Here is a 14,673-nt window from a genome sequence, read left to right as displayed (position 1 = left end):
AAGCACCTGGCAGGTCAACAGGTTGATGCAGGCCCTGCCTCGTTGGAGTGGGGCTTCCTCTACCCTTCCCAGCTGCCCTGCTCAAGTCATTTATTCATGCCCAGCATAGGGTATTTGACCCTTGGGAATTCATGGGAGATTCTAGAGTGCTCTGCGCACTGCTAACTGCCTGTGCATAGCTCCAGCAAAGGCGACTGTGGCAGGGGTGGGGGAGCCCCGAGTAAGCCAACAGAGGACTGAGCTATCAGTGGAGAATGTTCCCAGGAATCATTTCCCTTCCAGAAAATGCTGCCTAGCTCAGCCAAGTGCCCTGTCATCTCACTGGCACTGCTTCCGTATTCCTTTCCCAGCAGATCAGAGTCTGAGTACGTGGCCAATCTTATCTTTCTCCAGGAGGTTCTGCCCTTACGTAACAGGAGCAAGAAAACCCAGTTCCAGCCTTTGGATCCCAAGCCCATGTCTAGTGATCTGTCCTGGGGAAATTCTTGCACAGATTTTAAGATTGTCTTGACGCTTGATAGTATCATCTTCAGCAGCAGCAAACAGTGGGAACCTTCCAGGTACTAAAAAACCCAGGGGAGCAATAGACTGCAGCCCATCCATCGGAGGAACTCTAAGACAAGGCTGGAAATGACAAACACAGAACCTGTCAGGACATGGAGAAATGGATATAAAAGAGTATTTGGGGGAGAATATTAACAACCAAAATAACACAAATGGATCAGTTTCTTTGGAGAATTATAGATGAAAACTAGAAGAGCTCAAGAAGTAGATGTATTTTTAATCTTTACTTATTTAAAAGTCAGAGAGAGGCTTAGCACTGAGTCCAGGTCTCCCACGTGGTGGGCAGGGACCCAACTACTTGAGCCAACACCTGCTGTCTTCTGGGGGCACAAAAGAGCAGCCTCCTGAGATCGAAGCTGGGCTGAGATTGCAACATGTTATGCAGGCATCCCAAGCAATATATTATCCGTGTGCCAAGCACCTACTCCCTCAGGAAATATTTAAATAAACCTGTGCTTTTTTAAAATGACTTTTTCTGTATTTAAATAAATGTAAATAAAATAACTTATGTGGCGCTGATGCCGTGGCATAGCAAGTTAAGCTCCCGCCTGTGGCACCAGCATGCCATATGAGTGCCACATCAAGTCCTGGCTGCTCCACTCCTGATGCAGCTCCCGGATGATGGCCTGAGAAGCAGTGGAGGATGGCTCAAGTTCTAGGGCCCCTGCACCCATGTGGGAAACCCAGAGGAAGCTCCTGACTCTAGGCTTTAGACTGGCCTGGCTTGGGCAGTTACAGCCATTTGGGAGTGAACCAGCAGGTAGAAGATCTCCTCTCTCTCTCTGTCTCCCCTTCTCTCTGTTGCAGCTTTGCTTTTCCAATAAAAATAATAAGTACTAAAAAATTAATGGGAGGTGTGGGGCAGCTGTCACCTCTCAGCCTCCTTGTCCCTGAGCACTGCCCAGATGGACATCACATGCAGGCCACTGGTACCATGCAGACCTGGACCTCGGAACTGGTCTTTGCAACAATCAAGTGCTGCATGGTTTAGGTCACTGTGGCTGGAAACATCTCTGGCATTTGTCTTGTTCCTCTATTTATTTATTTATAAAGACTTATTTATTTTATTTTTATTGGAAAGCCAGATTCACAGAGAGAAGAAAAGATAAAGATCTTCCATCTGCTGGTTCACTCCCCAAGTGGCCACAACAGCCAGAGCTGAGCCAATCCAAAGCCAGAAGCTAGGCGTTTCTTCCAGATCTCCCACATGGGTGCAGGGTCCCAAGGCTTTGAGCCATCCTCGATTGCTTTCCCAGACCACAAACAGGGAGCTGGATGGCAAGTGGAGCAGCTAGGATACAAATTAGCACCCACATGGGATCCCAACCCATGCAAAGCAAGGACTATAGCCACTAGGCTACCATGCCAGGCCTGTCTTACTCCTTTCAATGAAGAGAGAGGAAAGCACGCAGAGAGACTAGACGAGCCACCCGTGGGAAGTGTTTACAACAGCTGCAATGCAGAAACATCTCAATCCAAACTGAGATGAAATCCAGTGAACCCAAGTGTGGTCGGCTTAGATGGTTGGACAGACATGAGGACCCCTCAGGGTAGCTGCACAACCACCAACTCAGCACCTGTCTTCCACTGTGAAGCAGGAAGAAACATGTAAGTGCAAGAGCAAATATAGTTTCAGTAGATGAAAAAATAATGTACAAGCCGCATCCTCAGCACCCAGTTAGAACAAAACGTTGTTCTAACTCAAGAAGCCACAATCGCCGGGAAAGCAGTGAGCCTCAGCAGCTGCCTGGAAGGTCTGATGGCAAGTACACTCTCTTCAGAAGCCAGAAAGGACAGAGAAGCAATGCAGTGGGTGAGACACAAATTAAATGCTGAGATTAAAGACCTGGCAGCGTTGGCGAGAGGCAGCACCCGGCCCCAATGGCAGCGGCCGCGTTTGCAGAGAAGTGATGCTGAGGCTGCGTGTTCCAACAGGCCCCAGCTCTCCAGGCCAATGGATTTACTTTTTATTTAAAAAGTACAACTAGGGGCTTGGCAGCGTGGCCTAGTGGCTAAGATCCTCGCCTTGATCCCATATGGCTGCTGGTTCTAATCCCGGCAGCTCCACTTCCTCTCTATCTCTCCTCCTCTCAGTATATCTGACTTTGTAATAAAAATAAAAGTAAATCTTTAAAAGAAAAAAAAAAAAAAAAAAAAAAAGTACAACTATATTTTAGGTAGAATTGTTTTTTTTTTAATAAGCAGGAATAAGACTATGTGACTTTTGATCAGATAAAAAGATGCAAGTCTTCTAAATCATGGGATCATCTGAGATGAGTGCTGTCTGAAGTGACGGAGCACTTTCCACGCACTGGAATGCTGCCTGGCTTCTGACCAGCCCAGAGCGAACAGAAACGCCTCTTCCTCTTCCGTGCACACCATGAGGCGGCTGCTGGCAAGGTTGGCAGCCTGTGGGAGGGGCTCAGTGTTGGAGGGGAAGGCACACAGTATTGGAGGATGTTAATTTGTACAAAGTAACTTGCTCTGTTAAACCAGTGCGGTACTTACATAGTATTTTTGAAGTAACAGCACTAAAAGAATATATGACGCCAACGAGACATGCGATTTTGTTACCTTAAAGAGTATTGTATTGATTTGCCAAAGTTTTTTAATGCCCTTCCTCAGGCAAAAAAAAAAAAAAAAAAGATGTGGGAAAATGTTTTCCAATTTTTAAACATTTTAAGAATACATGTAAATAATGATTATTCTAAAGTGTCAATTTGGATATTTTTAGATTTTTTTAAATTAAAATAAGTATTAGAATTTTTTTTTTTTTAAAGATTTTATTATTATTGGAAAGCCGGATATACAGAGAGGAGGAGAGACAGAGAGGAAGATCTTCCATCCGATGTTTCACTCCCCAAGTGAGCCGCAACGGGCCGGTACGCGCCAATCTGATGCCGGGAACCAGGAACCTCTTCCGGGTCTCCCACGCAGGTGCAGGGTCCCAAAGCTTTGGGCCGTCCTCGGCTGCTTTCCCAGGCCACAAGCAGGGAGCTGGATGGGAAGTGGAGCTGCCGGGATTAGAACCGGCGCCCATATGGGATCCCGGGGCTTTCAAGGCGAGGACTTTTAGCCGCTAGGCCACGCCGCTGGGCCCAATAAGTATTAGAATTTTGAAATATAAAATTATTATGTATCTTCTACAAAAGATTAAAAAAATAATTTGGAGGGGGACATTTAGCCTAAAGATACAGCTGTCAATCTGGACACCGTGTTCCACATCAGACAGCCTGGTTCGAGTCCCAGCCTTGCTCCCACTTGCAGCTCCCTGCTAATGTACACCGTGGCAAGCAACAGGTGCAGGCTCAAGGAGCTGCACCCCTGCCACACACAGGAGACAGAGTGAGTTCCAGGTTCCCCATTTCAGCCAGGCCTAGCATACTAGTTACAAACATTAGCGGAGAGTGAACCAGCCCTCCATCTCTCAAGTAAATAAAAACAAACATATTGATTAATTTTTAAAATATAACAAATACTTGTAACAGTTGCTAACCACACTGTCCTGTGTCAGGTGACCAGCACAGAGAAACAATGGTTTGTTGCGTAGGATTCAAGAATGTGGGGTAGGTGTGCAAGTCTAGTCTTGACCAAGTCTGCACCTTCCCAGGGACACCCCAGGAGTTAAGATTGAAAACAGCACTTACTCTTGCCCCAGGAACAGGAGTTCCCTTTCCCACAGAAGAGCAATCCATCTGACCCAAATGACCTGTCCTTCTAGAAAATCCACCTGAGCCGACCAGCTTTAGAAGATTCCCAGTTGCAAACAACACATATCTGCTCTGGGTAATTACTGTTGCTGTCGTCACTAGCGATGGAGGCAGGTGGAGGCAGGCGCTGCGCTAGGCTTGGCGGTGAGAGTTTCACCTGCATTATCTCCTTTTATGCATAACCTCAAAAGGGAGAAAACAACTCCTTCTCAAAGATGGGCTAGGTCACCGAGGTTAAGAAAGGTTGAGAAACTTGCCCCACAGCCACAGAGGTAGTAAGTGATGGAGTCAGTTTCAAAACAGGCGCTGACCCGCTAAGCTTGAGGCTAGCTGGGCGAAGCCACGGGGCGAGAGAGGCCGCTTCGCTGCAAGCAGTATTGCTAACAAGAATGCTGATTTATGAATTCTCACTGAGAGGTCATTTAAGGTCCCTTCTTGGAGGACACTCTTGTTGCCCCAGATAAGGCACTTAACAGCTTGATGGGAATAGTTCAGTGGTTTCCGATTAGCCTACTCAAGTTGCCTTAAACGGTCTAACTCTGCCTCCCCAAGCTGTCCTTGCTGTTGCTTCTAACTTGGAAACCCACTCCGTTTACCAGCAATTTAGCAAACTCCTACTCACCTGTAAAAACCCAGCTCACAAGATCTGTTTTAGATGGCCCGACTAGAGCCTTCACAATCATACTGACAGTATCAATGCTAGCACTCATTCAGTGAGCTTCCACTGTGTGTGAGGCAGTTCTAAGTCTTGATGTACTTGGTCCTTTAATTTCTCATGGTAATTATGTAGTCAAAGCACATGTGTAATTATTGATACTTGTTCCAGATGAGGAAACAGCCTGGAGAGGTTGGGAAATATGTCCAAACCCACACGGCGAGGACATGAAGTAACAGGCCCTTCTGATTGCAACGTTCATCCTCTCCAGTTTACACCATATCTCTGTCCTGGACGGGTCAGCTTTAATGGCAAGCACTGTTCGTCCTTCTCTTTGCTCTCACCCTGCAAGCCCTGGAAGGTAAACAGGGACTCTGAGTCCAGCACTGTGATCCTGCTGCCCGGGACAGGGTCTGTGCTCAAGAAGCCAATCCCGAAAGCTTACTACGAGTGTATCATTGTGTTTGCAAGGACCTCTCCTGGAAAAAAGGGAAGCTGTCCATTTGTTCTGTCCCTGCCTTTGGGACATGCCTGCTATCTCCCCTGAAGAGGCAATAAAGGGGCAGGTCTTGCCACCATGAGGACTTCCAGATGTTTCCAGAGGTCTGCTTCTGAGTTGCCTTGGCTGCCTGCAAGATGCTGCAAGGGCCAGCTCGATAGCTGTGCTGCCCTGGAAGTGACCCTGACACCTCAAGGCTGGTGCGGACCCAGGAAGGATGGAGGGCTCCATACCTGTCATGGTGTCTGGCCCGTGGCAGCGGCTCTGCTGCTGGCAGAAAAAGCAGTCACCCTCTTACAGGGACTTCCTGCAGAGAGCAGGGCTGACGTGCCTCCCAGGGAAGGCTAGGAATATCAGCCCCAGAGAAAGAATGAAAAAAAGACCTTCACAAAAACGGGGTCACAGATGCTAACCTGCACATGGCATCTTTCAATGAATTGTACCAGTAGATCAGGTCAATGCATACAAGTCTGCCTCACTCCTCTTGTATTGAGACATAATTCACATCTAAATAGACTGAGCCCTTGAAAGCAGAGTGGTTTTCTGTACATTCAAAGGTTGTGAGGGCATTGCTATGGACTAATCCAGAACGATCTTCTCATCTCAAAAGGAAATCCCGTGTTCATGAGCAAGATCATTTTCCATTACCTTCTCCTTCTTAGTCGCTCCACCGATACCTGCTTATTTTCTGTTACTTCTGGATCTGCCAATTCTAGACACTCGAGTAAATGAGTCCAAATTGCCCATGGCTCTCTGGGTCTAACTTTACTTAACACAATGCTTCCAAAGTTTATGTAGTGCACTTAAACTTCTTTCCTTTTCATGGTTGAGTAATAGTCCAGTGTAGGGATATACTATATTTTCAAATGTATTCATCAATTGGCAGACACTGGGATGTTCCTATTTGAGGCTATTATGGATAAGCCTGATTCTTTTTTAATACATTGTACAGTGTGTTATTGATGTAGCTTATTTTGTGTAAGTACTTCCTATTAAAGCCTACTTCTCGTCTTTCTCTGATGTCACAACATCCTTGTACTCTTCCCTAAGACTGAAATCTCACCCTGGTTCCTGAGGAAATGGTCCAACAGAAGCAAAAGAAAAAAAAAAGTTACATTGACAAAGTGCAGCAATTTTTAACAGTAACACAAAACTGGGAAGTATTTAACCAGTCCATAATGAGAAACTATTTAGGTAAAATGTATTGTTGAGAAATAACATTGCTCATTTTTAGCAGTTATGATAGCAATAAAGTAGATTGCTAATAATCTTACGTGGGGGGAAAAATTGACCCAGATCATCTAAACACATAAGGATATCAGGTGTCTTTGTGGGTTCTCTCCTCACCCTTGGCCTTGAGTCTTGTGAACTCCATTGCCTAGATGAGCAAGGATGAGGCCAGGATGTCTCACCAAGGAGCCGGCTGGGAGTCACTGCTGAGTCACTGCTGAGCGCGCCACTCAGGGCAGTGAGTTAGACTTTGTCTTTTGGCTTTCTTTTGTTTGTTTGTTTGTTTGCTTGTTTTAAAGGAGAGAGAGCGAGAGAGAGAAAAAAAATCTTCCATCCACTGATTTATTTCCCAAATGGCCACAATAGCCAGGGCTGGGTCAGTTTGAAGCCAGGAGCCTTGAACTCCATTTTGCTCTTCCCTGTGACTGCAGGAATCCAAGCACTTGGGCTGCCTACCACTGCATTCCCAGGAGCATTAGCAGGGAGCCAGATGGGAAATGTGGCAACCAGGACTCAAACCAGGGTTGTTATGGGATGCTGGTGTAACAGGCAGTGGCTTAAACTACTATATCACAACACCAGTTCCCTTCCTTAGACTTTGCTTTTTCTTTTTAAAAGATGTATTTCTTTTCATTAGAAAGGCAGATTGAAAGAAAGAAAGAAAGAAAGAAAGAAAGAAAGAAAGAAAGAAAGAAAGAAAGAAAGAAAGAAAGAAAGAAAGAAAGAAAGAAAGAAAGAATCTTATATCTGCTGGTTAAATCTCCAAATGGTCGTAACAGCTGAAGCTGAGTTGACCCGAAGCTAGGATCCAGGAGCCTCTTCCAGGTCTCCCACACAGGTGCAGGGTCCCAAGAAATTGGGTCATTCTTCACTGCTTTCCCAGGCCATCAATAGAGAGCTGGATTGGGAATGGAGCAGCCAGGTCATGAACCAGTGTCCTATGAGATGCTGGCGCTTGGAGGTATAGGATTAGCCAATATAATCAACATGCTGGTCCCTTTACTGGTGGTTGTCAGAGAGTGGCTCACCTCTTGACAGTGGCTCACGGTCACCTGTTGACAGCAGCAACAATCATGGACCCAATGTCATCCTGATGACTATGGAATCAGTCACTCATGAAGGTTAACAGGTGACCTGTTGCAACAGGTGCCTCCAACTATGCTGTGTGACCTGCTGCTTTTCCTTTCCAACATTCAGCATCCAGGACAAAAGCTGACTTCTCAGAGTGCTACCTGCCATTGTATGTTCCAGTTGAGCAAATGCACATATACTCAACCTCAGCCATGGTGAGCACACTGAATGGACACAGTTATACTTTTATCAAAGGTCCAGTTTCAGGCTGGCTTTATGGTACAGAAGGTTGTCAAGGCCTGCCATTTTGACATCCCATAGGAGTGCTGGTTGCAGCCTTGACTGCTCAACTTCTGATCCAGTTCCAAGCCAATGTCAGCCAAATGCTTGGGCCACTCGTGTGGGAGACCCAGAGAGAGATATAGGCTCCAGGCTTGAGTCTGACCCAACCCAATCAATGCAGTCAGTTGGGGAATATACAAAGCGGAGGAAGATAATCTTTTTCCCTCTCTCTCTCAACTAACAAAAATAAATACATATATATATATTTTACAAAAGTGTACTTTCCACTGTAATTACATTGACAACAATCATGGTCATTAAGAGGACACATTTAGCAAAGTCAATGGTGAACATGTGGCCTTCAAAGTATCCAAACTGAGAAATTTAGCCTCAACAGAGCATAATGATTGCAATATGGAACAAGCAGGAAATAATTTAGGTCAGCTGAGCCAGATGTCACAAGCCGCTTCCCCTCCAGGTACCTTCTGACTTGTCAATCAAAATGCCAGTGTTTCCATCTGTTGCATCTAGGACAAAAGCACAGGCAAGATCAAAAGAGACGGAAGGTGGGGCCGCGCTCTGTTCCCGCCCTGGGCCTCACCATCCTTTCAGTGCCCTCCCAGAACCTTGCCTCTCTCCTGCCTTCCTGTTCTCAAACAGTACTTCCCAGTCACAGGTACCGCTTTTGGCTTTTCCCCCTCATTTAGGGCAACGCTCTGGCTCACCCAGGCTGTGTATTTATCTGTGTAGGGCAGCTGACACGTGTGCAGGGGTGTATGTTTAACTTTTTTGTACACAGTACCAATGCCTTTGCAGGAGACAGGAACCTGAACTAAAAATCAATCAATCCATTGCCCACATCACAAGGCACTTTATGCTTCTAGTTGTCACTTTCAGTTGGTACTGGGGTACTTTGTATCAACTATCAGTTAAATTGTATTTATTTCACAATCTTACAAGTAAAAATATATTTATGTAATTCTGTTATAAAGTTTGTAGGAAGAGATACAAAAGAATATTTTGTGTTCTTCGGCAACATGCATGGTGGCTTTCAAGGGCTCTTCTACAAGCCTCCGATCAATTCTACATAGCGACATGGGCTTTAATATATCTCCAGTATGACGAAGAAGTTTGAGACTATTTTTTTTTTAAGAGTTATTTATTTTTATTACAAAGTCAGATATACAGAGAGGAGGAGAGACAGAGAGGAATATCTTCTGTCTGATGATTCACTCCCCAAGTGAGCCGCAATGACCGGTGCTGCGCCGATCTGAAGCCGGGAACCAAGAACCTCTTCTGGGTCTCCCACGCGGGTGCAGGGTCCCAAAGCTTTGGGCCGTCCTCGACTGCTTTCCCAGGCCACAGGCAGGGAGCTGGATGGGAAGTGGAGCTGCTGGGATTAGAACCGGCGCCCATATGATACCCGGTGCGTTCAAGGTGAAGACTTAAGCTGCTAGGCCACGCCGCTGGGCCCGAAGTTTGAGACTTTAGTGGGGTTACTCTATGTTACTGTAACAAAGACACCCCAAAACATAGTGTCTCTCACCTGACCAAAAGTAACTTCTGTCTTATAGAACAGAGCCAGTTTAGTGAACTGATGCTGCTGGGAGCAGGTGCAGTGCACCTGTTCCTCTGCTACCCATTAGTATGTCATCATTTATTTCATCGAAGTTATTTCTGGGAAAGGGGAAAGAGCCAACATTCAAGATAAGGAGATTAAGCTTGGAGATGCCCCAGAAAATGTACACATCACGTCCTTGCACATCCTATGAGTCCACACTCGATCACATGGCCATGCCAAACTGCAAAGGAGGCTAGAAAAGTGCAGCTTTTACCTGGACCCAGAAAGAGAGAAATGAAGAGTTTGGGAAAAGAAGTAGCCAATCAACAACAGTAAATTTTTTTAATTAAAAAAAGAAAAGAAAAAACCTACTGGGCAGACCTTGTGGTGCAGTAGGGTAAGCCACCACTTAGGAATCCATATCTCATATCCAAGTGCCTGGGAACAAACTGTATCTCCACTTCCAATCCAGCTTCCTGCTAATGCACACCCTGGGAGGTAGCAGATGGCAACCCAAACAATTAGGTGCCTGCCACCCATGGGAGAGTCTTGGATTGAGGTCCCGGATCCTGGCTTTAGCCTGGCCTGCTGTCAGCCATTGCAGGCATTTGCAGGCTCTCTGGCTTTGTTCCTAACAAATGAGTTTTTAAAAAGTTAATCATGAGAGTCTGGTGCAATGTGGCTAAGTCTTTCTTTTGCACACACTGGGATCCCGTATGGACTCTGGTTTGTGTCCCGGCTGCTCCACTTCCCATCTATCTCCCTGCTTGTGGCCTGGGAAAGCAGCAGAGGATGGTACAAAGCCTTGGGAACCTGCACCCACAAGGGAGACCTGGAGGAGACTCCTGGCTTCAGATCGGCTCAGCTCTGGTCATTGTGATCACTTGTGTAGTGAACCAGTGGACAGAAGATCTCCCTCTCTGTATCTCCTTCTCTATATAAATCTGTTTTTCAAAAAAAATGACTAAATCTTTTAAAAAGGGCTAATCATCAAGTCTGATTAAAAACACTGATAATGTTAATGAGAGGAACACAATGCAAAGCAATATATAGTTTAATGTTGGAGGAGGGTAAAATTATCCATAGATAATTTGGTCTAGTGAGGTAAAGCCACTTCCTGTGATGTCAATATCCCATGTGGGTACTAGTTTGTGTCCCAGCTGCTCTACTTCCAAGCTAGATCCTTGCTAATGCACCTGGGAGGCACAGAACACTCTGATGAAGCTCCTGGCTCCTGGCTTCGGTCTGGCCCAGCCCTGGCTATTGCAGTTATTTAGGGAGGAAAGAAATGGATGGAAGCTCTCTCTCTCTCTCTCTCTCTCTCTCTCTCTCTCTCTCTCTGCCCAAGTCTCTGTAACTCTGCTTTATAAATAAACAAATCTTGAAAAAATTATCCATGGATAAAGGACTAGAAGAAAACTCGGTGTTCATATTGATTCTTCAGGAAGAGTGATATTGCTAGTGCCTTTCACCTTCACCTTTGTTGTTCCCAGCATTTTTCAGTTCCTTTGCAAAGACAAGTGCTATTTCCATAATAAGGCATTATTCAAAATGTTGGATTAGAGGCACAGAATCCTGCCACATAAGAGCAGGTTGGATCCTCTGCAAGCAAACCCTCCCGTTCCAAGTGAGGAGAGGAAGACCTGGAGATGGGGAGGACTTGCCTCAAGTGCACAGCTAATGAGAAACAGGATTTGAACAGAGGCAGCCTGTCTTTGGGGGCTGGAATTCTTATCAACATCCTGAACCAAAGAGATCTTTCCTAAAAACAGCTTGATTCCTGGCAGCTTAGTCGCTGTTGAGGTGTACACAAAACAGTGTTGGGAAGTCCTTGGAGGACTTAAAACAACTTAAAGGTTTCTCTCTCTCTCTCTCTCCCTCTCTCTCTCTCAATTTCTGGAGAAACCAGTGCTGATAAGGAAATAGGCACTGGATAAAAAGGTCTCCATTTCGGTTTTTTAAAGATTTATTTATTTTTATTGGAAAGACAGATTTAAAGAGAGAAGGAGAGACAAAAAGAAAGATCTTCCTTCTGCTGGTTCGCTCCCCAGGTGGCTGCAATGGCCAGAGCTGAGTTGATCTGAAGCCTCTTCCGAATCTCCTGTGTGGGTGTGCAGGGTCCCAAGGCCTTGGGCCATCCTCCCCTGCTTTCCCAGACCATAAGCAGGGAGCTAGATGGGAAGTGGAGCAGCAGGGACATGAGCCGGCACCCATATGGGATGTCAACATTGGAAGGTAGAGGATCAATTAACCTGTTGAGCCATGGCACTTACTCCAAAACTCTTCACTTCGGCAGACACAGGATCTGAGCCCTTTGTTCATTCATTCAGAATATGCCTGTTGTGCACATGTTACATGCCATTGTGGACACACTAGTTCCTGGGATTCGGTAGTTAACATGACTCTTGTTCTTATTGTACTCTTTATTACTGTTTATTGAGCACCTAATACAAGAAAGTCTACATTTTACTGAACACCTACTACATATTAGACATTTTCAGAGTCCTTTGACCAATAATGCTTACCTGTACTTACTGAGTGAGGGTCTTAGCTTTAAGCATTCTAACTAGCCATGACTTTAATCTTACAACAATCCATGACCTAGGTAAATGAGAATCAGAGCTATTAAGTGGATTTCCAAAGGTTTCACAATAGTAACTGGCAGTTCTGCCTTTCAATGCACATCGTGTTGTCCTTAAACCTAGGGTGCTATTCCCAATACCATGGCCTCTCACCACAGCTTAAAATAAGATCCATCACTCAATGAATTTGGATCAAGTCAAACCCACTAAGATGACCAGAATAAAGCTCATTCTTCGTATAATATCTTCTACAACTTCTTCTGATGCTGAATTTCAGGAACCACTTTCCTAATCTGCAACCTGGATATAATTCCATTTCCCAGACTAGAAGCACCAACCTCAGTTTCCACTAGGGGGCAGCCTGAGCCAGAGTGTCTAGAGGACTGGTACCACTGCTGAAGAGTGGTAGAATCACTGATGACTGTCATTCTTCATTCGTTCCCTTGGCTAATAGTGAGGGCTTGCCAGGTGCCAACTACTGGGCTGGGCCCTGGTGGATGACTCCCAAGACTCCTGTGCCAAACAAACCCAGAAAGCTGCTTTGGGGGCAGTGAGGCACATTGATAAGTAGAGACATAAGGTTTTCAGTTTTGCCCAGCAAAAGGTAGAAATCTTTTTCTGCACCCCTTGGCTCTAAGGGGGCCATGTGATTTGCTTTGATCAAGGAACTGTGACAGAAGTGAATTGTGCAGTTCTAGCTAGACCTCAAGGCGTTGCTACTTCCCCTTTGCCCTCCTGTGAGGCTTCTGCCAAGGGCTACGGAGTCCCAGGTTCAAAGTCAACATGGAGAGAGGCCCACCCATCCCAGCTCCGGCCCACACAGGTGGGTGAGCACATCTAAGCCATGTGACCCCAGAAGCAGTCGCCAGGGGACTGTAGCTGCCTGGGCAGACCCAGTCCACGCAGTCAGCCCAGCAAACTGTGAGAAGGAGCAAACTTTTGTTTTTAAGTCACTAAGTTTTGGAGTAGATTATTATACAGCTGCAGTTACCTAATACAAGCAGTCATGCCTGGGGCAACTTTGTAAATTATGTAACAATTATATTCAAGCCTTACAATTCATAGCGAGTTGGTTCCAGGGGAAGACATCCAAATACCTGGATCTTCAAGTCCCTTATAGAAAAGGGCATTGTATTTGCATATAACCCGCACAATCTTCTCATGTGTTTAAGTCATCTCTACAGAGTGCTCACAATACCTAGCACCATTAGATTAAGAGCTAGTATGCCATTTAGGGATGAGTGAAAAAAAATCATCTGTCCATGTTTATTACAAATGTAATATTTCCCAAAATATTTTACTTGAAAATGTATTTATTTACTATTGATTTGAAAAAGAGAGAGAGAAAGATCTTCCATCTGCCGGTTCACCTTCCAAGTTCCCCACAGCAGCTAATTCAGGCCCAGGCCTAAATCAGGAGCCTGGGAGTCAAAGCAGAACACTCACATGAGCGGTACAGGCTGGCCCAAGCTCCTGGGCCATCACCCACTGCTATCCAACATTTCTGGAATCCAAAAAACAAACAAACAAACAAAAAACAAAAAACCCAGAACTTACACCCAGGTCCTCTGACACAGAATAGTTGTGTCAGATGCCTGTCTCCCTACTGTTTCCACTCTGTGGATGTAGACAGTCAACCCTACCAACCGAGGGCCTGGGACGCGCTAAGTATTACCGTTGTGCCGGGGCTCTGCCCTTGTGGAACAAGCCTCCAGCAGCATGCTGGGAGCAGACAGACACTGCAAGTGGAACCTCGTACGCAGGCAGGGCTGTGGAGGAAAGCAAAGCGAGGCGCTGAAGAATGACTAAGGCTGGAGAGGCAGCGCTTTGGGAGACAGCAGAGACCAAAGCTGAACTTCGAGGATGGTTCAGAGCCATGAGAGGAACAAAACCAGTCACGGGAGGAGGTTCCAGATACACACAACAGTGAGGACAAACAACCCGAGACAGGAAAGCTCTTCATGTATTCAGGCCACTGGGATGAGCCAAGTGCAACAGCCACCGATCTGAATGCATTTAAAATCGTGTATCATTCAGCTTCCCCCTCAGAAGAGGGTCATCCACTCACAATCACCAAACACCAACTCCAAAGGCTGAGGTGCCAATGCATCTGTCAAGGTATATTTGAAGATTTTTTTACTTTCCTGGCTTTTGAACCAGTAAACCATTTTACTCTTTCCTGTCCTTCTTCTTGTCTTTAGTATTTGTACCGGTTGGTCAGCTCTGTGACAAGGACTCACTCATTCCGGCTCATGGGATTGGAGATGCACAATCCAAGACCTCGCAGGCAAAATGGGTCACGGTGAGTCCGACAGCAGGGGGAGCAGCTTGGTTGAATCCGGCTTTTATAGACAGCCCCCTAACAAGAACAGCCCCTGGGGGCTAGTTCCCTAAACCCCTCTCCCACTCCCGCCTCCTAAACCTCATCACTGGCCTAAGTTTCCAACTTCAACTAACATCAATGGATGATGCTGGGAATGCACAATCAGCTATGTCCTTGGTGACCATAACTAGATGTT

General features: G+C 45.8%; 1 pseudogene; it reads left to right on the top strand.

Moving 5' to 3' along the window:
* The first annotated feature begins 1,498 nt into the window (after window positions 1–1,498).
* LOC101530646 (PRELI domain containing protein 3B-like) lies at window positions 1,499–2,475 on the top strand (annotated as a pseudogene).
* The last annotated feature ends 12,198 nt before the right edge of the window (window positions 2,476–14,673 follow it).

Source organism: Ochotona princeps, chromosome 14 (assembly GCF_030435755.1).
Source record: "Ochotona princeps isolate mOchPri1 chromosome 14, mOchPri1.hap1, whole genome shotgun sequence".
Lineage (NCBI taxonomy): Eukaryota > Metazoa > Chordata > Mammalia > Lagomorpha > Ochotonidae > Ochotona > Ochotona princeps.
This window is presented reverse-complemented; position numbering and strand designations above follow the sequence as displayed.